This window comes from Mercenaria mercenaria, chromosome 3 (genome assembly GCF_021730395.1).
Source record: "Mercenaria mercenaria strain notata chromosome 3, MADL_Memer_1, whole genome shotgun sequence".
NCBI lineage: Eukaryota > Metazoa > Mollusca > Bivalvia > Venerida > Veneridae > Mercenaria > Mercenaria mercenaria.
In genome coordinates, this window is record NC_069363.1 from 13,525,529 (window position 1) to 13,550,780 (window position 25,252).

The 25,252-nt window shown below is 36.1% G+C and overlaps 1 protein-coding gene across 4 annotated transcripts in view; it reads left to right on the forward strand.

Annotated features, from left to right (window-relative positions):
* The window catches only part of LOC123525401 (cAMP-specific 3',5'-cyclic phosphodiesterase 4C-like), an 831,602-nt gene that overhangs the window by 197,361 nt on the left and 608,989 nt on the right, over positions 1–25,252 (forward strand). The gene's annotated exons all lie outside the window — the stretch shown is intronic.

Consider the following 25,252-nt stretch of genomic DNA (forward strand, 5'->3'; position numbering starts at 1 on the left):
GAATGTTCCTGTTACAGTGTACTATTTGTGTAGTACAGACAGTGAATGTTCCTGTTACAAGTGAATGTTCCTGTTACAGTGTACTAGTACAGACAGTGAATGTTCCTGTTACAGTGTACTATTTGTGTAGTACAGACAGTGAATGTTCCTGTTACAGTGTACTATTTGTGTGGTACTGACAGTGTATATTCCTATTGCAATGTACTATTTGTGTAGTACAGACAGTGAATGTTCCTGTTGCAGTGTACTGACAGTGTACAGGGCTTAAGCTAGGCTAAGATTTTTGGGAGAAGTCACTTCTCCCTCTGCTAAGATTAGGGAGAACTGGAGAGATTTTAGGGAGAAGTGGAGAGATTTTAGGGAGAAGTGGCGAGATTTTAGCACCATGACATGCAAGTTGAAAAAGGAACTAAATATGCTTAATATTTATAACGTAACTATTTTTCATTATTTCCTGTCTTTGTTTACAAAGTATATTAATTTAAAGTAAATAACAAATTCATTGAAAATGTCAGTGATTCTGTTTTCTTATCATTTTAAACCTTCTGAATCTAATGTGATTTTAAGAACTGCAAATTTAAGTTTTTTTCACTCTTGCAATGATTGCAAAAACCAAGAAAACCCTTTAAATATGAATACAAAATCCATATCAGCAAAAAATAAATCAAGCTCCCAGTGCTTTGCATTTAAAGTCAGTCACTTTATATAACAAGTGTTTGAATTAAGGTATTAGGCCCATAATAGAGTACCTCCTTTTTGAAAAGTATTCAGTTTCTACCATAAACCTACTTTGACAGCAATTTTCAGGGGGGCGTAGGTTCAAGCCCTACTGGGACCAAATTTTTTTCCCTTGTTTTCCTTCTTTTTTCTAGTAAGCTTTTACTTCTTTCAATACTTGTTATTGATTTATTGTACAAAAATGGAAAAAAAAATCATTTGATATGCGATTTCTTGCTGTTAAAAGTGAATTTACCTCTAAAACAGAAGGGGTAGAGTAAGATATCTTTAAAATTACTGAGTTACATGCGGTAAAAGTTCTCTATTTTGTCTTCATTCTTTAGATTACATATTGTGGAAGGAATGTAGGCAGGTTTTACTTCTGCCCCAAGGTTATTTTTGAATGAAGTGAGCAAAATTCAAAACAGACCCGCAGGATTCGACCATAATTTTTCAATATTTGAGTTGGAATTCTGTCTGATTAAATCCGTTTACGCGAGGCACCCTAGAAAAAATGATATTGACAGTTTTTATTTTTAGTTTTATGATTGTTTACCAATAGATTGTTGTTATTTTCATAAAAAATAATGGAATAATAAATTTTCTGAAAATGTTTTGGATAAAGGCCACCACTTTGAAATTTGTCCCTATTTGAGCTTTAGGAAATGCCATAAATTACACAAAATTTATAAAAAACGGCACGGTAGAAGTTTTTAAAAATTTGCATATAAGTGCGAAGCACTGTCAACTTTAAGAATATACCAAGCAAATGCCATTTTTTAAACATTTGGGGCCTTATACCTTAAATACATGTCAATAGGAAGCAGTGACATCACTATGACATCACACGGAATACATTCTTTGATCTGCTGGTGACTCTTTGATATGCTGGTGTGGGCACACATTAAAAGAAACAGTTGCCAAACAGGTTTAACCCAGTTTCTGATGGCAGATGTCAAAAATTTGCCTAAATTTCAGTTAGGTTATTTTAGTCACAGAAAGTGTCAGTGATAATATTATGTTTCTAAAGTTGGGGTTTTGAAAAATATGAGTAAAATTAAGTGGATTTAAGGAAATTACTGGAGCCAGTCATGGTAAGATACTTCCTAAAGGTCAAAACTTATGTAATATAAATCCCTACTGCTTTGTTTATCAACAGTCAGTTTACAAAACAAGTGTCACCTTCACACTTTTCTGTAATCTGAAGTAGGTGGAGCTTAAATTATGCCATCGTGTATTCCAGTCAAGTGTCAACAGGCCGATAGTGGATAACTGGAGGAGTGTGGATAAAAAAATCGGGCGACTTGAATTTCGCTTTGATGTTAGATTAGAGCGAAGTGGGGAGCTACAAAGCGACTATTTCGCTCAAGTCGCTCCTTCGCTCAAGCCCTGGTGTATATTCCTATTGCAATGTACTGTTTGTGTAGTACATACAGTGAATGCTCCTGTTACAGTGTACTGTTTGTGTGGTACTGACAGTGTATATTCCCTTTACAATGTTCACTACAGTGAATGCTCATTTACAGTGTTCTCTAACTTTGGATCTTTGGAAAGGCAGTAAATGCTCCATCTACAGTGTTCTCTATCTCTGGATCTTTGGAAAGGCTGTAAATGCTCCGTTTACAGTGTTCTCTATCTTTGGATCTTTGGAAAGGCCATAAATGCTCCATTTACAGTGTTCTCTGTGTTTGGAAAGGCAGTAAATGCTCCATTTACTGTGTTCTCTATCTTTGGATCTTTGGAAAGGCCATAAATGCTCCATTTACAGTGTTTTCTATCTTTGAATCTTTGGAAAGGCCATAAATGCTCCATTTACAGTGTTCTCTCTGTTTGGAAAGGCAGTAAATGCTCCATCTACAGTGTTCTCTATCTTTGGATCTTTGGAAAGGCAGTAAATGCTCCATTTATAGTGTTCTCTATCTTTGGATCTTTGGAAATGCCATAAATGCTCCATTTACAGTGTTCTCTGTCTTTGGAAAGGCAGTAAATGCTCCATTTTCAGTGTTCTCTATCTTTGGATCTTTGGAAAGGCCGTAAATGCCCCATGTACAGCGTTCTCTGTCTTTGGATCTTTGAAAAAAGGCTGAAAATGCTCCATATACAGCGTTCTCTATGTTTGGAAAGGCATTTAATGCTCCATTTACAGTGTTCTCTATGTTTGGAAAGGCAGTAAATGCTCCATTTACAGTGTTCTCTATGTTTGGAAAGGCCATAAATGCTCCATTTACAGTGTTCTCTATCTTTGGATCTTTGGAAAGGCCGTAAATACTCCATTTACAGTGCTCTCTATCTTTGGATCTTTGGAAAGGCAGTATTGCTCCATTTACAGTGTTCTCTATTTTTGGATCTTTGGAAAGGCAAGGCAGTAGGTGCTCCATTTACAGTGTTCTGTATGTTTGGAAAGGCAGTAAATGCTCCATTTACAGTGTTCTCTATCTTCGGATCTTTGGAGAGGCAGTAAATGCTCCATTTACAGTGTTCTCTATCTTTGGATCTTTGGAAAGGCAGTAAGTGCTCCATTTACAGTGTTCTCTATGTTTGGAAAGGCAGTAAATGCTCCATTTACAGTGTTCTCTATGTTTGGAATAGATGAAGTATGCTTCTTTTATGTTGTCGTCTGATTTTGTAAAAACAGTGAATGATCACTTTACAGTGTGCTCTGTTCTTGAACAGGCGTGAATGCAGCCTCAACAGTGTCCTCTTATGTTTGGAATAGAAAGTATCAATATCCTTTTTGATGTCTTCTGTGCCTGCAAAGGCAGGGAATGCTCCCTTTACAATGTCCTATTTTTGGAATAGATGGTGAATTTCCTGTATGGCGTCATGTGTTGTTGGAAAAGCAGTGAATGCTCCCTTTACAAAGCCCTCTGCCTTGAAAGGCAAAAAGTGCTCCCCTTACAATGTCCTGTATGTTTGGATTGCCCTCTATGTTAATTTTTTTATGCTCTCATTAAAGTGTTCTATCTGCATGGAAAGGCATTGAATGCTCCCTCTGTGAAATCCTCTATGTTTTGAATAGACAGTGAGTTCTCCTTTTAAGATGTCCTGTATGTTTGTAATAGACACTGAATGCTCCCTTTACAGTGTCCTCTGTGCATGGAATAGATAGTAAAATACTCCCTGTGTTTGGAAAGGACCTTCAGATAATGCTCCCTTTTCTGATGCTCTTTATGCTTGTAAACACTAGACGCTCAGTTTATTATGATGTCCTTTATATTTGGAGTCAACAGTGAATTCTGCCTTTACAATGTCCTCCTTTTGGAATGTCCTCTATATTTGGAAGAGACATGAAAGTGCCCTTTATGTTGTTCTTTGTGTTTGAATTAAACATTATATACCCTCTTTACAGTGTCCTCTTCCCTAAGAAAAATAAGTGTGCTCCATTCACAATGTCCTCTGTACTTGGAAAGGCACTGAATGCTCCCTTTATGATGTCCTCTGTTCGGAATAAACGTTGAATTCTCTTTTAATATGTGTTCTGAAAATAAGTTCTTTGAGAGTACTCTAGCTTGCAACAATTGATTCAGTATTTGCTACAGCAGTATCACTAAGCTATTTTGCCAAATACATTTTGTGTAGTTAGCAGATACTTGTTTTATCAATTATTATGAAATGGGCAGGTACTCACGTTTAGATGGGAATAAAGTTATCTATAGGCCATTTATGAATACTCCTTTAGAAACTTTTAGTGCAGAAAGAAAATGTTTGCATGAAGAGGTGAGGCTGACTTGTGGCTTTAACAACCACTTTCTCAATGTTTTTTTGCTAAAATGTGCACATGATGAAGCATGAAGTCACAGTATGATCTTATTACCTTAGCAGTTATGGAAAAAAAATTGTTGTACTGTAACCAAGGTAATCAAAACACTTGCATTTTCATTTATTTTTAAGGTGTTTGAAATAGCTTGTAGTTGAATGTTATTGGATTTCAGTGTAGTGTTTAACCTAGACAATGCTACTGTTGGAACAGTGCAGTCTCAGTGCAGTTTTCAAGGGCTTTTAAGACGTTTCCTTAGATTATACAGATTATAGCACTTGACATGTCACATTTCAAGATTAATTATATACTTTATCATGGCAGAAACTGTATAATAAATAAGGAAAGTACAGAAGAAAAGTAGTTTAGAAGTTATAGGAGTAAAAGCTCTCTTTTTATGGTAATGATATAGATTCCACTCGATTTTGTTTCCACTCATCTTCCACAGTATGCGATACAACTTTTTAGAACATTAAATACCGCTGGAAAGACTAAAGTGTGTTTCTTGAACAGAGTTTCTTAATTTACTGAAAAAAAAATCAAATGAGAGAGAGAGATTAATTTGCCTTAGTAGATATAGGTGTTTGCCTTTGTGAACAGTATTTGCCTTTCTAGATAGGCATATGCCTTTGTAGATAGAATTCTGCCTTTATAGAGCATTTGCCTTCAAAGATAGATACTTGAAACTGTAGTCAGGTATAATTTTTGTTTTTGAAGATAGATACTTTCCTTTGTAGATAATGTATCTTCCTTTCTATGTAGGTATTGTCTTTGTAGATAGGTACCCTTTCCAGATATATATTTGCCTTTGAAGATAGGTTTTTGCCTATGTAGAAAGGCATTTGTTTTTGTAGATAGATATCTGTTTTTATGCCCCCGAAGGGAGGCATATTAGATTTCAACTGTCCGTCCGTTCATTAGTTCGTTCGTCACAACGTTAACTTTTTGCATGAAGGCACTTTACTCGCGAACCACTGCACCCAGGACCTTCAGACCTCACATGCTGATAGTACTTATTGAGTACATCACCCCTACTGACTTTGGGGTCACCAGGTCAAAGGTCAAGGTCACCAGGTCAAAGGTCAAGGTGCTGCGGGGGCATTTGTCACCATTAGTGACAATTCTCGTTGAAGACAGGTATCTACCTCTATAGGTAGATATTTATCTTTGTAGATAGGTATACTTGCCATTGTAGATAATAAGGTATAGTTGCCTGTGTAGATAGGTATCTGCCTTTCCAAATAGATGTTTGCCTTTGTAGACATGTATTTGCCTTTGTACTGACAGGTATTTGCCTTTGTGGACATGTATTTGCCTTTGTAGACATGTATTTGCCTTTTCAGATAGATGTTTGTCTTTGTAGACATGTATTTGCCTTTGTACTGAAGGGTATTTGCCTTTGTACTCACAGGTATTTGCCTTTGTAGACATTTTTTTTGCCATTGTAGACATGTTTTTGCCTTTGTACTGACAGGTATTTGCCTTTGTGGACATGTATTTGCCTTTGTAGACATGTATTTGCCTTTTCAGATAGATGTTTGCCTTTGTAGACATGCATTTGCCTTTGTACTGAAGGGTATTTGCCTTTGTACAGACAGGTATTTGCCTTTGTAGACTTTTTTTGCCATTATAGACATGTTTTTGCCTTTGTACTGACAGGTATTTGCCTTTGTGGACATGTATTTGCCTTTTCAGATAGAGGTTTGCCTTTGTAGACATGTATTTGCCTTTGTACTGACGGGTATTTGCCTTTGTACTGACAGGTATTTGCCTTTGTAGACATTTTTTTTGCCTTTGTTGACATGTTTTTGCCTTTGTACTGACAGATATTTGCCTTTGTAGACATGTATTTGCCTTTGTACTGACAGGTATTTGCCTTTGTAGACATGTTTTTGCCTTTGTATTGACAGGTATTTGCCTTTGTAGACAGGTATTTGCCTTTGAAGACATGTATTTGCCTTTGTACTGACATGTATTTGCCTTTGTACTGACAGGTATTTGCCTTTGTAGACATGTATTTGCCTTTGTACTGACAGGTATTTGCCTTTGTAGACATGTTTTTGCCTTTGGAGATAGTTGCCTACTTCCAGATAGATGTTTGCCTTTGTCAGATAGATGTTTGCCTTTGTAGATGCATATAGATATTTACTTTTGTATACAGGGATCCACCTTTGTACATAGGTAGGTAGTTGCCTTTCCAGGTAGATGTTTGCTTTTGTAGATATGTATTTGCCTTACGGAGGAATGGTGCCATTAACAGATGTTGTACTGAGCATTTATATAAGAAAAAATATTTGTTCACATTTGAGATTATCAGCACAATCAGAATTCAGTGTTGTATTTTGTATATTATAAAGCTGTAGTCTGGACATAAATTTAGCTGCTGTTGGTCAAAATATATATACCTAATTAAGCCATCATTCCCAGACAAATTGTGAAATTTATCAAGAATAGAGTAAAAAGAGTGATACCCTGTTTGCCTTACAGGGTAGTTGTTGTAATTGGGGTTATTTATCAGGGATGTCTCTCTACATATCACAATTTGTGTTCAGGCAGATATATATCCACAAGTAAAAGGTTCTGGGTGCAAATGAACTTTAACTTGACATTTTTTAATGTGGGTTAGATTAAATATTTCCAGTAATTAGCAGTTATGTTGATCTCAGTGCTGTAAGCAATATGTTTGTAATATGTGAGGTTAAGACTTCAAAATTGTTTTTTTAGCTCACCTTAAAAATTTTGTTTCTCAAAAGGAGGTGAAAACAAAATTATATACAGTGAGTAGGAATACAGGAAGTGACAATGTGACAGCATTGATGTGACATAGAGATAGGAATGATTAATTATAGAGATGTTGCTATTTTATACTGGAAGTGACATTTCTGATGGAAATCCCTTGATTAATTAGAATTCTCATATCCACAATATGTGGAACTAATGATACTCTATGCTTTTAGTTAAATTGATCATTTCTGTTATAGATTAGCAATTCATAAATAAATTATAGTTAATGACACTTTGTAGACAACTGTAGCTGTCCAGATTAATTGTTTGTATCATTCATTTGCCATGTGAGTTATAGGTTTCTGCAAATATTGTAAAACACCAGAAGTGATGCATGCAAAAATCAAAGTGGTGAAAATCACATGCCCCTTATTTCTTTTGGTTCAAGTCTTAGCCTGCATTAACACACTTTGTTCAGTTTATTTAGGCTTAAAACAAATGTTTATTTCCGGTAACATGCCCAAAAAATTAGGGTAGGTAGGTCGGTAAATTTTTTGGGGGGGAGGGGGGATTTTTTTTTTTTATTAAGTGAGACTTATCGGAATTATTTTTGTGTCAAAAGTGAATACTAATAAGTAAGTTGATTTCTAACAGCACAGACCATGTTTAAAACATAAAAAGTGCAGTTTTGCAACTTATAGTTAAAAATTTTCCAAGGCATTAAAACATTTAGGGTCGGGCCAAAAATTTAGGGTAGGTTGGGATACTGGAAACAATTTTTTTTAGGCCTCATGTGCCGCCTCCCAAACATGGGTGAACAGTTGCTGAGGTAGCAAAAGTGATGAAAACAATTTTTTGTTGGGTGGAATAGTTCAAACTCTTATAAGTTAGGAACAAAGGCAATTTGAAATGAAGAAGCAGTCATTTTTAGTTCATCTGATTTTTTGAAAAAAAATGATGAGTTATTGTCATCACTTGAGCGGTTGTCGGCGTCGGCGTCTGCGTCGGCGTTGCCTGGTTAAGTTTTATGTTTAGGTCAGCTTTTCTCTTAAACTATCAAAGCTATTGCTTTGAAACTTGAAATACTTGTTCACCATCATAAGCTGACCCTGTATAGCAAGAAACATAACTCCATCTTGCTTTTTGCAAGATTTATGGCCCCTTTTGTACTTAGAAAATATCAGATTTCTTGGTTAAGTTTTATGTTTAGGTCAACTTTTCTCCTAAACTATCAAAGCTATTGCTTTGAAACTTAGAATACTTGTTCACCATCATAAGCAGACCCTGTACATCAAGAAACATAACTCCATCTTGCTTTTTGCAAGAATTATTGCCCCTTTTGGACTTAGAAAATCAGTTTTTAGCTCACCTGTCACAAAGTGACAAGGTGAGCTTTTGTGATCGCGCGGCGTCCGTCGTCCGTCGTCCGTAAACTTTTGCTTGTGACCACTCTAGTCTTGGTTAAGTTTTATGTTTAGGTCAGCTTTTATCCTAAACTATCAAAGCTATTGCTTTAAAACTTGCAACACTTGTTCACCATCATAAGCTGACCCTGTACAGCAAGAAACATAACTCCATACTGCTTTTTGCAAGATTTATGACCCCTTTTGGACTTAGAAAATATCAGATTTCTTGGTTAAGTTTTATGTTTAGGTCAACTTTTTCTCTTAAACTATCAAAGCTATTGCTTTGAAACTTGCAACACTTGTTCACCATCATAAGCTGACCCTGTACAGCAAGCAACATAACTCCATCCTGCTTTTTGCAATAATTATTGCCCCTTTTGGACTTAGAAAATCATTTTCTTGGTTGAGTATTATGTTTAAATCAACTTTTCTCATAAACTATCAAAGCTATTGCTTTAAAACTTGCAACAGTTTTTCACCATCATAAGTGGACACTGTACATCAAGAAACATAACTCTATCCTGCTTTTTGCAAGAATGATGACCCTTTTTAGACTTAGAAAATCATGGGAAGGACAATATTTCTATTATACAAAAAAAAATGAGATGAGCGCCAGCACCCGCAAGGCGGTGCTCTTGTTAACAGTTTCCCCCTGCACTTTGCTTGGGATTTTCTTTTGACCACTTTTGTCAAGGTCAAGGATGCTGTTAATTAAAGAAGAAAAAAGATTTCCACTCAATAGTTCTAGATATGATTAAAATATTGTGATAAAAATTGTTAGGTAGGTTGCTTACAAGAAGGTTAAAGTCTTGATTGAATTGTAGAAGGTCAAGTTCACAGTTAATAGAAATAGAAAAAAACAACAAAAGTTTTTAGACAATCCCCTTTGCTTGCCAAAGGCTTAACTTTGAAAAATACTAAAATTCTGTTTTAGTTCTTCAGGAGCAACCACTTGTAAACTTTCCTTTTAAAGACTGTAAGTACATTTGTATATGATTTCTTTTAGAACAGTGGGGAATGTCATGTTTTAGCAAACTTTTGGGTAATTATTTATAATGTAAGTAGGTGGCTGTATGCCTGTTCAGTATCATAGAATATTGTCAATTTACAGCCAAAGCTTTTTGTAGTGGCATTTGTCATAAACTCATAAGTTGTTGATTTTTATCTATCTTGTATATGATACAAAACTTTTCAGTTATTTCAATAACAAAAGTCACAATGTAAAAGCAGTTTAAGAAATGTGTAAAATTAGTCACTCAGTGTTATCATCCAACTAGCCATACCTCGTACAGGTCTTTAAGGGAGGAAATTGCTGTACTGACAAGATACTTAATACTACCAATAGTGAACTCCCTTCCTTTAAAGTTCACACTTGAATAATAGATTATTGATGTCAAAGCCTCGTCAGTTATTTGTATGCTACAGGCACCCCCAGGACATGTCAATAAAACTTTTTTGGGGGAATTAAAGACTTTCTCTGAACTGTACTTTACTTAAAAAAATATAGGTCATTTTGGCATCATTTTAATTTGCAGTATACTATATGAAGACATACACCCAAATGATATCACTGCAGACATGAGGCAGAGTGTATTTTCTTTTTGAGAATGTGTTCTTCAAAATGATTTACTTTTGGAGATTGCCACAGTGGTGGGGAGGTTTATTAATCTCATGCCATGAGTGGTCGGATGTTATAGGAATGGTCTTCATCTATACGGCCATCCGTAACTATTGTGTCCACTCCATATAACTTAAACCCCTTTAAGGATTTTCATGAAACTTGGGTCAAATTAGGGGCCTCTGTGGCCGAGTGGTTAGAGTCGTTGACTTCAAACCATTTGCCCCTCATCAATGTGGGTTCGAAACCTCATTTGGGGCGTAGAATTCTTCATGTGAGGAAGCCATCCAGCTGGCTTACGGAAGGTCGGTGGTTCTACCCAGGTGCCCGCTCGTGATGAAATTGTGCACGGAGGGGCACCTGGGGTCTTCCTCCACCATTAAAGCTGGAAAGTCGCCATATGACCTAAAATTGTGTCGGTGCGACATTAAACCCAACAAAATAAATAAATAAAATTGGGTCAAATTATCACCTCATAAAGATGATGTGCAGAACTCATAAGTCAGCCATGTCGGCTCAAGGTCAAGGCCGCAACTCAAGGTCAAAGGTTTGAGCCTTCCATTTTGTGTCCGTTCTGTATCTCCTAAACCCCTTGAAGGATTTCCAAGAAACTTGGGTCAAATGATCCCCTCACCAAGAGGATGTGCAGAACTCATGAGTCAGCCATGTTGACTCAAGGTCAAGGTCACAACTCAAGGTCAAAGGTTTGAGCCTTCCATTTTGTGTCTGCTCTGTATGTCCTAAACCCCTTGAGGATTTTAATAAGACTTGGCTCCCCTTATCAAGATGATGTGCAGAACTCAAATTCACCCCTGCCAGCTCAAGGTCAAGGTTACAACTCAGTTGTTTGAGCCTTCAATTTCCTGTCCCCTCCTTTTCTGCTAAACCACTTGAAGGATTTTCTTGAAACTTTGGTCAAGTGTTCACTTATTGAGATGGTTTGCAAAACCCTGTGATTCAGTCATGCAGGTTCAAGGTCAAGGTCACAGCTTAAGGTGAAAAATCTGAGCCTTTGCTTTCATGTAAGCTCAGTATCCTGTAAACTTGTTGACGGATTTCTGTTATACATGTGCCAAAGGTTTAAAGCACTGACACACTAATTAAGTGTCAATGCTTCCACCCACATCAACCCTTTCTGTTCTTGTTCTGTTTAATTTTCACAACATCTACACAATTTTTCCCATTTCTCTTGAGCTTTTTAGCCCACCATCATCAGATGGTGGGCTATTAAAATCACTCTGCGTCCGTGGTCCGTCCGTCCGTCATTCCGTCCGTCCGTCCGTCCGTCCATTAACAATTTCTCGTTATCGCATCTCCTCAGAAACTACTGGGGGGATTTTGACCAAACTTTGTCAGAATGATGTATTGGTACCCTAGTTGTGTCCCCCTGAAAATCAGACTGGTTCAACAATTTATGAGTGAGTTATGGCCCTTTGTTTATTTCTATATTTTACATAGATTTATATAGGGAAAAACTTTGAAAACCTTCTTGTCCAAAACCACAGAGCCTAGGGCTTTGATATTTGGTTTGAAGCATCATCTAGTGGTCCTCTACCAAGATGATTCAAATTATTTCTCTGGGGTCAAATATGGCCCCGCCCTGGGGGTCACATGGTTTATATAGACTTATATAGGGAAAAACTTTGAATAACCTCTTGTCCAAAACCACAGGGCCTAGGGCTTTGATATTTTGTATGTGACATCATCTAGTGGTCTTCAACTAAGATTGTTCAAATTATATCCCTAGGGTCAAATATGACCCCGCCCTGGGGGTCATATGGTTTACATAGACTTATATAGGGAAAAACTTTGAAAATCTTCTTGTCCAAACCACAAAGCCTAAGGCTTTGATACTGGTAATGTAGCATCATCTAGTGGTTCTCTACCAAGTTTGTTCAAATTATCCCCCTAGGGTCAAAAATGGCCCCGCCCCGGGGGTCACATGGTTCATTATAGACTTATATAGGGAAAAGCTTTTAAAATGTTCTTGTCAATAACTACAACATTCAAATTTGGACCACATATGTATTTTTGAGTGGCAAGATGAACCTTGACATGAGTTGACCTTGATTTTGACCTAGTGACCTACTTTCACATTTCTGTAGCTACAGCCTTCAAATTTGGACCACATGTATATTTTTGAGTGGCAAGATGAACCTTGACATGAGTTGACCTTGATCTTGACCTAGTGACCTACTTTCACATTTCTGTAGCTACAGCCTTCAAATTTGGACCACCTGCATAGTTTTGTGCACTGGAAAAAACTTTGACCTTGATTTTGACCTAGTGACCTACTTTCACATTTTTGAAGGTACAGGCGTCAGATTTGGACCATATGCATAGTTCCGTGTTTCAAAATGAAATTTGATATTGATTTTGACCTAGTGACCTACTTTCACATTTCTCAAGCTACAGCCTTCAAATTTGGACCACATGCATAGTTTTGTGTACCAAAAAAAACTTTGACCTTCACATTGACCTAGTGACCTACTTTCACATTTTTGAAGGTACAGGCTTCAAATTTGGACCACATGCATAGTTTTGTATTCCGAAATAAAATTTGACCTTAATTTTGACCTAGTGACCTACTTTTACATTTTCAAGCTACAGCCTTCAAATTTGGACCACTTGTATATTTTTGTGTACTGAAATGAACTTTGACCTTTACATTGACCTAGTGACCTACTTTCACATTTTTAAGGTACAGGCTTCAAATTTGGACCACATAGTTTTGTATTCCGAAATAAAATTTGACCTTGATTTTGACCTAGTGACCTACTTTCACATTTCTCAAGCTATAGCCTTCAAATTTGGACCACATGCATAGTTTTTTGTACCGAAATGAACTTTGACCTTTACATTGACCTAGTGACCTACTTTCACATTTTTGAAGGTACAGGCTTCAAATTTGGACCACATGCATAGTTTTGTATTCTGAAATAAAAATTGACATTGATTTTGACCTAGTGACCTACTTCTACATTTCTCAAGCTACAGCCTTCAAATTTGGACCACTTGCATAGCTTTGTGTACTGAAATGAACTTGACCTTAAGATTGACCTAGTGACCTACTTTCACATTTCTGTAGCTACAGGCTTCAAATTTAGACTACATGCATAAGATTGTGTACCGAAACAAACTTTGACCTTGACATTGACCTAGTGACCTACTTCACATTTCTCAAGCTACAGCTTTCGAATTCGGACCACATGCACAGTGTTGTGTACTGAAATGAAATTTGACCTTGAGCTAGTCAATAAGTCTTGAAATTTGGAACAATCAAAAATGGCACATTGGTGGGCGCCAAGATCACTCTGTGATCTCTTGTTTTAAAGGTTGTACATCACAGTTAAAGTTCTGTAAGTGGTTTAATTTTGTGTAAAAAACATATAGAACATCTATCCAAATAGGTAATATGCATAATAATGATTAGAAAAACAACCACTTCCAATATTAGACATGAACTTACACTATCAAAACCATAAAGGGAGGTAATCAAAACAATAGATTCAGTAATAGTAACTTTCTGCTATGTTAGTTAGATACTGTCATTATTATTCGTTGGGGATTAATTTTCGTGGATTTCGTGATTCAACTCAGCCACAAAATTACATCCCATCGAACAAATTGTGCCCACGATAATGTAAATTGTATGCAATGTCACCATAAAAGACACCATAGCCGTCCGATCTGATCCGTAGTTGTGTTCATGCTGCAGTACTGATCTGCAGCTTTCGTGTACATCAAAGATAAATATAGGTATATGTCCAAATTAATTGCTAGATTTACATCCGATGCATGTATTACCCAATTCACATTACATGTTTCTCAACAGGAAATAAAACATGCACAAGTTCACCAGCTTGTAATTTTAGATGCAGACGCGCATTCATTCTGCAAAACACATTCAGAGGAAAGTTTAGTTTTGACACTTTTTAATTGGCGCCGACTTTTCTTACTGAATTTTTCACAGTTTCATTAAGTTTTGCAAATTAGGTCATATAATTATAGATAACGCGGTCGTTAATTGGTACCTAATCATTCGCTAATCTCCTGCAGCGTGGATTGTAAATTCAGTAACCATGGTAGTGCTGTGAAATTTTTTTTTTTCAAAAATTGAAAATCCATGAACTTACGTACCCACAAAACAGCCGTTTTGGCCAAAACCACAAAATTTCGATATATTGATATGGCTGACTGATGGCATTTAGGTAGCAGATCCCAGTTTTTGGACTTTTCGCAAGCCGGCCGGAGACCGTCTTCCTTCGATTCAGCAGAAATCAACTAAACAATGAGATTTTAAAGCATATAGTTATCATGTATTTGTATGCTTTCTTAAAATCCAATAGAAATATTTGCCATTTATAAGACTCTGTAGTCCATACGTAGCTAATAGTGAAACATAGGTTCACGAAAATATGGACCAATTTTCCAAAGTATTACCATATTTGGCCTTGTGGAAAAAAGTTAGGGGAAATGCAGGAGTCCAACAATGCACAGTGCCTTGAACACAAACCTCCTGTACCTATTCTGCTTAACAACACTACCTGTCAACCAATTACTTTTTAAAGTACTTCTTATTGAATTAGGCCTATGTTGTTTTGACATTTGCACATAGAGCCAGCAATCAACATTCACAGTTTTGCATTTGACCAACTTCAGGACACTAATTCTGTTCAGGTCGGCTGAATGCTTGTCAGAAGTTTTTTAAATGTCCATTACACAGCACCAAAGCACAAAATCCACATTGAATATCATTTTGAATGAAAACAGGGCCTTCAGTTTTGATACTTACCTTTATTTTAAGATTTTGACCAATTCGCATCTAAGGCTGGAAACTACCAACTGCTACCTTAGTACTTCTGTAGAGTTTGGAGAGGGAATATCATTTTTCTGAAATTTCCAATATAATTGTAGACCTTTGTACAAAACGACTCGTTACTGCATTTGCACCATAACCTAAATATTGGACACATCCTAATGCTTTTCAAGTGTATCCATCGTCATCTGCGGAGGAATAATTTTTTGGCCAGTTTCTTTTTATACATGCAATGATAATTCACTGACTACAAGGAAATGGTTGTTGTCTGATGGTGTCATTCTTTTACTATATACAAATGCACAATGCATCTGCCATCTTTATTAGAAATTCTACAGAAAATATTCCGTGGTTAAACTGTACAGAAGTGTTTACATAAAGCAGCTGGAAGGGAACAATGTTATGTAGGTTTACTTGTTGTTTCCAGTTAAAAGTGAAACTCATTATAAACTTTACAATGACAGGGAAAATACCATCATTCAGCCATATCTGTTGTCTTTTCTGTAAGGACTACTCCACTGATGAAGCATTGGAACCACCACATCTATGAAAGCTATGGCCAGTGTGGATACTATGGGAGAAAGTGCACAGATTTTGTATTGATGTTCATCTCAGTTTTGTCCTGATAGTGATTCTGCATTCTTTTAAATGGCAGGTTTTTTAAAGCTGTATTTTAAACTCAGGGTCAATTCACTCCTGTAGCTTCTGAATAATTGATAGGCATTACATCAGCAATTCAGCTCCCTTGCTTAGAGCTCAGCATTAACTGGCTTCTTTTCTCTTCTCTCATACCCTCCTAGCGATTGATTCTATCAAGAATGAGGCAGACAGAATGATTTATGCAACTTATAGACAATGTTTCACATTATGGACATAAAATAGATCTTTCCTTTTTTTATTAAACTGTATCATTTCAATGAATGAAATCAGTCCTTCAGTTCTGATTCCTCATCTGAAGACTATTACAGAAACTGGTATTTCTAGATTTAGTGAAAACTCATGACTAAAAGCGTTCCACAAGAAAATGGAAAAATAATCCAATCAAATGATAAATATCATAATACTGGATTTTACAGGAGCTTAATGGCTTTATGTCTTACAATGAACTCCATTGCACTTTTGTAATTTAAGCAGTAAGTGAATTTTGTCAGATAAAACTGAAACTAAAGCTGAAAAAGTATCACAGCTTTGCAGAGAAAGAGAATTGAGAATTAGTTACCGGCAGTTTGCAGACTTGATTAATTTCCTAGAGATGTGAAATATATGTTGCTGCAGGTAGATAGAGACAAACTTGGAACTTTCCTGGGAACATAACAGATTTGATACTGTGTTCAGATGACAGTACTGACTGTAATTTATGGCTTAAATAAATATAACAAATACAACTTGCCATGTCTAGCCCATAACTGCTGAGCACAGTGATACCATATGCAAGAATTTAACAGTTTTTGGAATCTCAAGAGTATTTTGCTCATTGGTGTCTGAAAAAAACGAAACCTGCAGACTGCCAGATATTAAGATGTTAAGAATGTCAAGATTATAAGGGCAGATTTACAATATGATATATTGAGATCTCAGAATGTCACCTTTACTGTCTCAAGAATTTTACACTTGAAAATGTCTTGCTAGTCTCAATTTTAATTTCAAGAATTACATGCTGAAGGAGGCAGCTAACTGATATCATCCTTAAGGAGGAAACTTGACATTGTCAGTGATATCATATTTAAGGGAGAAGCTTGACAGTGTTATGACTTTGGATCTCTGTGATCTCATCCTTAAGGGGAAAGCTTGACAATATTATGACTCTGTATCTCCTTTAGGGGGAAGTTTGACAATGTCATAGGTCTTGGATGTCAGTGATATCCTTATAAAGGGAGAAGCTTGACAATATCATGACTTTGGATGTTAGTGATGTCATCCTTAAAGGGGAAGCTTGACAATGTCATGTCTTTGGATTTCCATATGGGGGAAGTTTGACAATGTCATGACTTTGGGTCTCCATATGGGAAATATCATGACTTTGGATCTCCTTAAGTGGGAAGCTTGATTATGTCATGACTTTGGATCTTCTTAAGGGGGAAGTTTGATAATATCATGACTTTGGATCTTCTTAAGGGGGGAGCTTGATAATGTCATGACTGGATCTCCTTAAGGGGGAAGCTTGACAATGACATGACTTTGGATGCCTTGAGTTATGTCATCCTAAATGGGGAATGACTTTGGGTCTCAGTGATGTCATCCACAAGGGGAAGCTTGACAATGTCATGACTTGATCTCAGTGATGCCATCCTTTAAAAGGGGGATTTTTAGCTTGACAGGGTCAAGGCATTGTCATCCTTAAGGATGTACATTGTGTATTTAACTGCTACAATTTCTCTTCAGTTCAAATGAGCTTGGTAAACATTATCAACACCAGGAGGACACATCACATGCTCATTTTGTTGGAATTTTGTTTCTAGTTCTGCCATTTCTTTTGACATTATGTTATTGTGTCAAGTATTTTCAGAGGCAATTTGTCATACAATGTTGACACCATTCTTGTTTGTGTTTTTTTAGTAAGAAATAACAAGTAAAACAGACATTCAAGTTTTTGACAGCAATCACATTTTGTTGTTATGGATGTACTAGCATCAATGAATGTAAGTAATGTGCATGACTTTGTTCAGTTCAACATTTCAGATTTCCAGTACATGTATATTTTATGATTATATCAATTTTTTTTTCTATTTTCATATTGTGCTGATTCCTGGATGTATTGAAACTATTAGGTAAGTAATATTTTAACCTCAGCAGTATACCACAAAACAACAGAAATTATTAGTAAACAAACAACATCTTGACAAACAACTTATCTGTCCAATTCAGGTTCCCATAGATTTGGAGATTCTAAAGTAGTTGTCCCCCTTTAAAAAGAATGCCATTTGTAAAGAAATAAATGTAAACAATTGTCAAAAACGATGTTTTACCTAGTAATGTTGAGTTTAAACACTGGTACATTGTTGCAAATGCATCAAAACAAAGACATGTAACAGCTTTTTTAAAAATGGTGAGTTTTTAAAGCTGCTGAACTGTCCAGAAGTGTGGTCCCTTCATGCAGTCCCTTTCTGGAATTCAATACATATATGAGTTAATTGACAATGGTTTTTTATATATACATGTTTTATATGCTGTTTAATTTTCATATAAAACAATGCTTTCTTTCTATGATTTGGTGATGTTCAAACTTTTCTCTCCGAAACATGGATCTAACTCTAAATATCATCATGTGGTCATTATCACACTTCTGTCCTGTAGTGAGGTTCTTAATAAATGATTTCCCTATATGTTCCAAATCCCTACATGTTCCAAACCGTTTTAAGGTCAAGATTGCATCCTTAAAAACTGGCGTCTATTTGACATTATAATGTAGTTTTTCCTGAAACTAAGCTATTTATTTACATCAAATTTATATCTTGCATATATTTGGGGTCAGCATGCAGACAAAATAAGTTGAAATTTAGCCTATGCAAAAATAATTTAGATATAAAGTATGACAATGTTTCAAAGCAGTTTATTAGTCCCCAAGCAGTGTTTCACTGGATGGAACTCACATGATTTGCCCCTTGTCTCAGTCTATCAGTCTGGGCATCTGTTGGTATGGCCATTACACAGATTCTGCAATAACTTTAAAAGTACAAGATATTTGTCTGTCAAGCTTGTTACATGGATAGATGTCAATATGGAGAATATTTATATACTTCCCTTTATTTTGTTGCTATGGCAATAAATGTGTTCGTTTGGCAACAGGTCTCAGGACCTCCGTTGTTGGCTTCGCCTCATTTGCCCCTCACCAGTGTTGGTTCAAAACCTCTCTTGGGGTGTAGAATTCTTCATGCTAAGAAGTTACGGAAGGTTCATGAGTCTTTCCATTGGCACCAGACCAGAAAGAAAATGCTATTGTACATGTCATACTTCTAAGAACTAAAAATTGAAAAATCAAACGTCATCTCCTCCTAAATAGATTGTCTGATTTTGAAATAACTTGACACAATGGTTCTTATGTCACCCTCTACCAAGATTGTTCAAATTATACCGATTGTAAAAAAATATGACCACCAGGGGGTATGGTCACTTTTCCCTATATGTATATAGTATCTTCTTGTGTGAAACTGCTGGCCCAATTTTAAAATAATTTTACACAAATGGTTCTTGTGTACATGGCCGCTAGAGGGTGTGGTCACTTTTCCCAATATGTATTGTGGAAACTTTAAAAATCTTCTTGTATAAAACTGTTAGCCCGATTTTAAAATAATTTCACACAAATTGTCCTTTTGTGACCTTCTACAAATACTGTTTAAATTCTTCTGATTCGTTAAAAAACATGGCTGCCAGAGGGTGTGGTCACTTTTCATTAAGTTCTTTAAACAATATCTGAATGGATTTTGATGAAACTTTATACAAATATTTCAAAGTTGTTCAAATGGTTCCGGTTCATTGAACATATGGATCATTTTGGTTCTCTAGAGCTTTGATATTTGGCATGTTATATAAGGGTTTGACTGTACCATACCTGTCCAAATTATTGCCCTAAGGTCAAAAATGGCCAAGCCCCTGTGTGACATGTACTTATTATAGGCTTATATAAGAAACTTTGAAAATCTTCTTCTTTGAATCAATAATATCTAGAGCCTTGACATTTGGCCTGTGATATCAAGAGTTGTACTGTGTATTGTAATTGTTCAGATTTTTGCCCTAGGTTCAAAAATGTGTGTGACATGTATATAATATAGGCTAACATAGAAGGAACCTAATTCTGTACTTGTACCATTACCTTATACAAACACACTTGAAGCCTTGTACACAGGTGAGCGCTTTAGGGTCAATGACCCTCTTGTTTACATGTCCTCAGCATCCATACAAAAATCATCTTATGGCAAAACATTTGCGTCACATTTGATTCGCACTTACATCACACTGTAATACTGCTAGTAATAAAATGCTTTAAAATTATAAGAAAAGTATTACTCCTGGCTTAAAAACAACAATATTGCTATTGTGTAATTATTATGCTCTCCTTCGAAGAAGGAGGGGTATATTGATTTGCAAATGTCAGTCAGGTCTGTCGGTCCGTAGACCAATCCATTTCCAGAGGGTAACTCAAGAACACTTGGGCCTAGGATCATGGAAGTTGAAAGGGAGGTTGATCATGACCAGCAGATGACCCCTATCTATTTTGAGGTCAGTACATCAAAGATCAAGGTCACAGTGACCTAGAACAGTTAAACGGTTTCCGGATGATAACTTGGGCCTAGGATCATGAAAATTGATAGGTAGGTTGATCATGACCAGTAGATGACCCCTATTAATTTTGAGGTCAAAGGTCGAGGTGTCACCATGACCCGGAACAGTTATACAGTTTCCAGATGATAAGTCAAGAACGCTTGGGTCTAGGATCATTAAAGTTAATAGGTAGGTTGGTCATGACCAGCAGATGAACCCTATTGATTTTGAGGTCAGTAGATCAAAGGTCAAAGTCACAGTGATCCGGAACAGTTAAACTGTTTCCGGATGGTAACTAGAGAATGCTTGGGTCTAGGATCACTAGACTTACTACAGAGGTTGATCATGACCAGCAGATGACCCCTATTGATTTTGGGGTCAAAGATCAAGGTCACAGTGATCCCGAACAGTTAAACGGTTTCCAGGCGATAACTTGAGAATGCTTGGGTTTAGGATCATGAAACTTTATAGGGAGGTAGATCATGACCAGCAATTGACTCTTACTGATTTTGAGGTCAAAGGTCAAGGTCACAGTGACTCTTAACAGTTTAACCATTTCCTGACAATAACTTGAGAACGCTTGGGCCTAGGATCAGAAAACTTAATAGGGAGGTTGATCATGACCTGCAGATGACCCTATTGATTTTGAGGTCAGTATGTCAAAGGTCAAGATTACAGTGATCTGGAACAAAGTTAAACTGTTTCAGGACAATAACTTGAGAAGGCTTGGGCCTAGGATAATGAAACTTAATAGGAGGTTGATCATGACCAGCAGATGGCCCCTATTGATTTTGAGGTCAGTAGGTCAAATGTCAAGGTCCTTTGACTCAGAACAGTAGAACTTTTTGCATTTCCTGTTCTACGAGCTCTTGTTAACTGGAATCATACTGATTTATTCTAAATGATTGCTCACATGATAAGCTCCCAGGTTCGATAGCAGTCTTTCGTTATGTTCAAATACTTTGCAATACTGGGAATGAAAAAGAACTTAAATAGTGCTGAAAAGAACCTTATTTGTTAAAATAATTGTTCATTCTGTTAATTCTAAAAGTATGTCATTAGGTCATATCATTATGTTTTTCCTGATTTATATAGAGCATGGTCATGTTGTTACAAATTTCGATGTAGAAACTCCCACAAACTGAAGACCACTTTGGTATGGTCCAAATGTATTGGTGGTGATAGAGTAGAAATTGTATTTTCCATATTGCAGAGTTATAGTTTCCATTTTTGATGACTTTTGCAAGGACATAATGTATTCTAATATTTCAGTGAAGTTTATACCAAATATTTCATGACATGATATGCAGAATGGCATCAAAAAAGTAGGAGTATAATAAATATTTGCATAAATCCCAGCAAGTCATTGTAAATAAGTGGAGAAACAATATGATTAAAGTAATTGTTACAGATAGATATTCTGTTGCATGGTGGCTGCTATTTACAAGTATCCTCAGCAATTGATGTCAATATCAATAATAAAGTTTGATCTTGCTTTTCTGAAAATTCTTATTCAACACTCTATGGACTGTAGGAGCTGTGGTCTTTTACTGCCTTTAACTATAATAACGGGGCCTCCTTGGCTGAGTGGTTAATGTCACTGACTTCGAATCACTTGCCCCTCACTGATGTAGGTTCGAGCCTCAATCAGGGTGTGGAATTCTTCATGTGATGAAACCATTCAGCTGGCTTACGGAAGTCTATGGTTCTACTCAGGTGCCTGCCTGTGAATACATAATGCGTGTAGGGGCACCTGTGATCTTCCTCCATAATCAAAGCTGGAAAGTCGCCATCTGACCTAAAATTGAGTCAGTGCGACGTTAAACTCAACAAAACAAAAAAAAAGAAAATAATAATGATAATGTAAGCATTCCTTAAACATCAGTTAATGAAAATTACTGATAATTACTTTTATTTTATGCTTATTGGTGAAATACTGGAAAATAGCAGTGAGATATAAATCGATATCACTCACAGTGCCGAACTTCTTTTTTTTTTCCAGATAAATTATCTCCCTTGAAATATATATTCTTTAATTACCTCCCTTTGCTGCCTTTAAAATTACTGGATTATACTAATACTCAGGCCATACACGAGTCATGAACTGCTAGACAATCCTATATAGAACAGGCTAGCTATATAATTAAATTTGCAAAAGAAATAATGTTAGGCCACACCAAATTGATAAGTTGTTCATCGGATTTTTTTCTGAAAAAATTGAGGTGGCGAGCGAAAAAATAATCTAAATATTTGTTTAGGTTTTTGAGAAAATCAGGAGCGAGCAAAGAGCTAAGAAATATATTTATCTTCATTTGGCTCTCGGCTGACTAATAAAAACCTTAAAATAGAATGCATAGCCCTTTTAAATTAAAAAGTAAGTCCCCAGGGATTGAGAAAATCTGACCTGCAGACGCCTAACAAAGCGAACTTGTGAAAAAAAGGTATTAACAGTGTCATACAGTACACTGTAATCAAATAATGCATGCTTTTGAAAATGCTGTTAGAAAATATGTAATTAACAACAATGCATAACCTTACACCATACTTATCACATACATATGTGACTTGAGTATTTACTGCTATGAAAATGTAGCATTCTTAGCTGACTTTACAAAGTTTTTGATACATCAAATACAGTCGAAACTCGGTATCTCAAACTCGCTTACCTCGAAATTCCGCTTAAGTCGAAGAAATTTTCAAGTCCCGTCAAGTTTCCTTCTTTATATATGTAATTCAACTTCGGTTACGTCAAAATTTGACTTACCGAGATTCCTTATGATGTGTCGAAAGGGATTTTCAGTCCCGTCAGTCAAATTCAAGTGCATTGTGAACTCGGTAAGTCGAAGTGAGAAAAATATGCGATAAAATTTCACTCATGTCATTGTGAATGTGGTTGGTTTTTTACATATATCCATGTTTATTGCCTAACCAGAAAGCCATGATGCCGACATATCAAAGGTGCGGCGATTATTAAAGTGAGATGATGTCATACTTGTTTGCACGTGCCATTATGATCATTGTTTGATGTAAATTATATTTTTTTAATCAACAGTCATTTGTTTTTGAGACGTTATGATAATTGCTTTTGATTTAAACTAATGAATCAGGTAGTTTGAACAGTTGGGATATCTAATAAGGACTAATTAGAGGTAATCGGGATGAGACTGTATAAAAATTAACTCCTCGGGGGAAAGCTTCATTCGTTCAAAATATCAGATCGAAATGCTGCCAATCCGCCGGGAGAGAATCGTGGTACAAAAAGGAAGCTTGACTAAAGAATATTTGAGGTTAGTATCGTTTTTTTATTCATCGAAAAACTGTAAACTTTGATAAACACAAACTGTACGGAATTGAGTACGTATAAAGTGCCGAAAGTGTATACACGGTATCAAGGAAACAGTTTTTATTTTTTATTAAATCTTTTCATAATGTGTACTTATTTCGTCCATATACGTCCCTCCTCATAACTCGAATTTCGGTTATCTCGAAATAAAAAGTACGATCCCTTGAAATTCGAGATACTGAGTTTCGACTATATTAAGTTTTATATAATGACCAATAGCTCTGTACTTTCAAAGCTTCTGACTATCATGCCCCTTTTACTGGCAAAGCTGTAATTCAGAAAAGTGGAGCATGATGTCTTCTTGTAGCCTACAGCTCTTTTTCTAACTTTAAACTTTCATAACATATTAAATTTGTTGAAACAAAGTCTCAATTAAAGTCTGAAATGGACATTAACGTGCATTAGCATTAACATTAGTCAACTAAATGATTGGAAAATTTGAATATCGAAACGGTTCTGAAAACAACTCATAATGTAAATTCCTTACCCCACCAACTTTCGTATGCAAATCATTTGCCAAATGCTGATCATTTGGACAGGAAAACAGAAAACAGATAAGTGACATGCATCAATAAGTATTTACCCTTACCAAATTAATGTAGATTGATGTTATCAAATAAATTAGTAAGCTTTTCTTCATCCAGTTTTCAATGAAATAAATCGATTTTTTTTAGCATGTAATTTGGTAAACATTTGAAGAAAATTGCGTAACTGCATAAAGGGGAAACAACTTTAATGCAACTAAATATAAGTGTTATGATTTATTATTTATTATATGCGTTGTATGTATTTATTTTGATTAAAATCCATTTGAGAACAATCTAGGACTGGAATTATAAGCATTTATACACTTTTACGTCCGTAAAAAGTAGCGCACCAAAAAATTTTGGATTGATTTTTAGCTCGACTATTCATAGAATAGTAGAGCTATTGGACTCGCCCATGCGTCGGCGTCCGCGTCGGCGTCCGCGTCCGCGTCCCGATTTGGTTAAGTTTTGTATGTAAGCTGGTATCTCAGCAACCACATGTGGGAATGGATTGAAACTTCACACACTTATTCACTGTGATAAACTGACTTACATTGCACAGGTCCCATAACTCTATTCTGCTTTTTTACAAAATTATGCCCCTTTTTCGACTTAGAAATTTTTGGTTAAGGTTTTGTATGTAAGCTGGTATCTCAGTAACCACTTGTGGGAATGGATTGAAACTTCACACACTTATTCACTGTGATAAACTGACTTACACTGCACAGGTCCCATAACTCTATTTTGCTTTTTTACAAAATTATGCCCCTTTTTCGACTTAGAAATTTTTGGTTAAGGTTTTGTATGTAAGCTGGTATCTCAGTAACCACTTGTGGGAATGGATTGAAACTTCACACACTTATTCACTGTGATAAACTGACTTACATTGCACAGGTCCATAACTCTATTTTGCTTTTTTACAAAATTATGCCCCTTTTTCGACTTTCGTATTCATTCAGTCGACAAGGCTGTTGAATAGTCGAGCGTTGCTGTCCTCTGACAGCTCTTGTTTTCAATGGGGCGAGCGCAAGCCAAAAACAAAAAAAAATATTTTTCTTGTGTTTCTGAAAATATACGAGCGG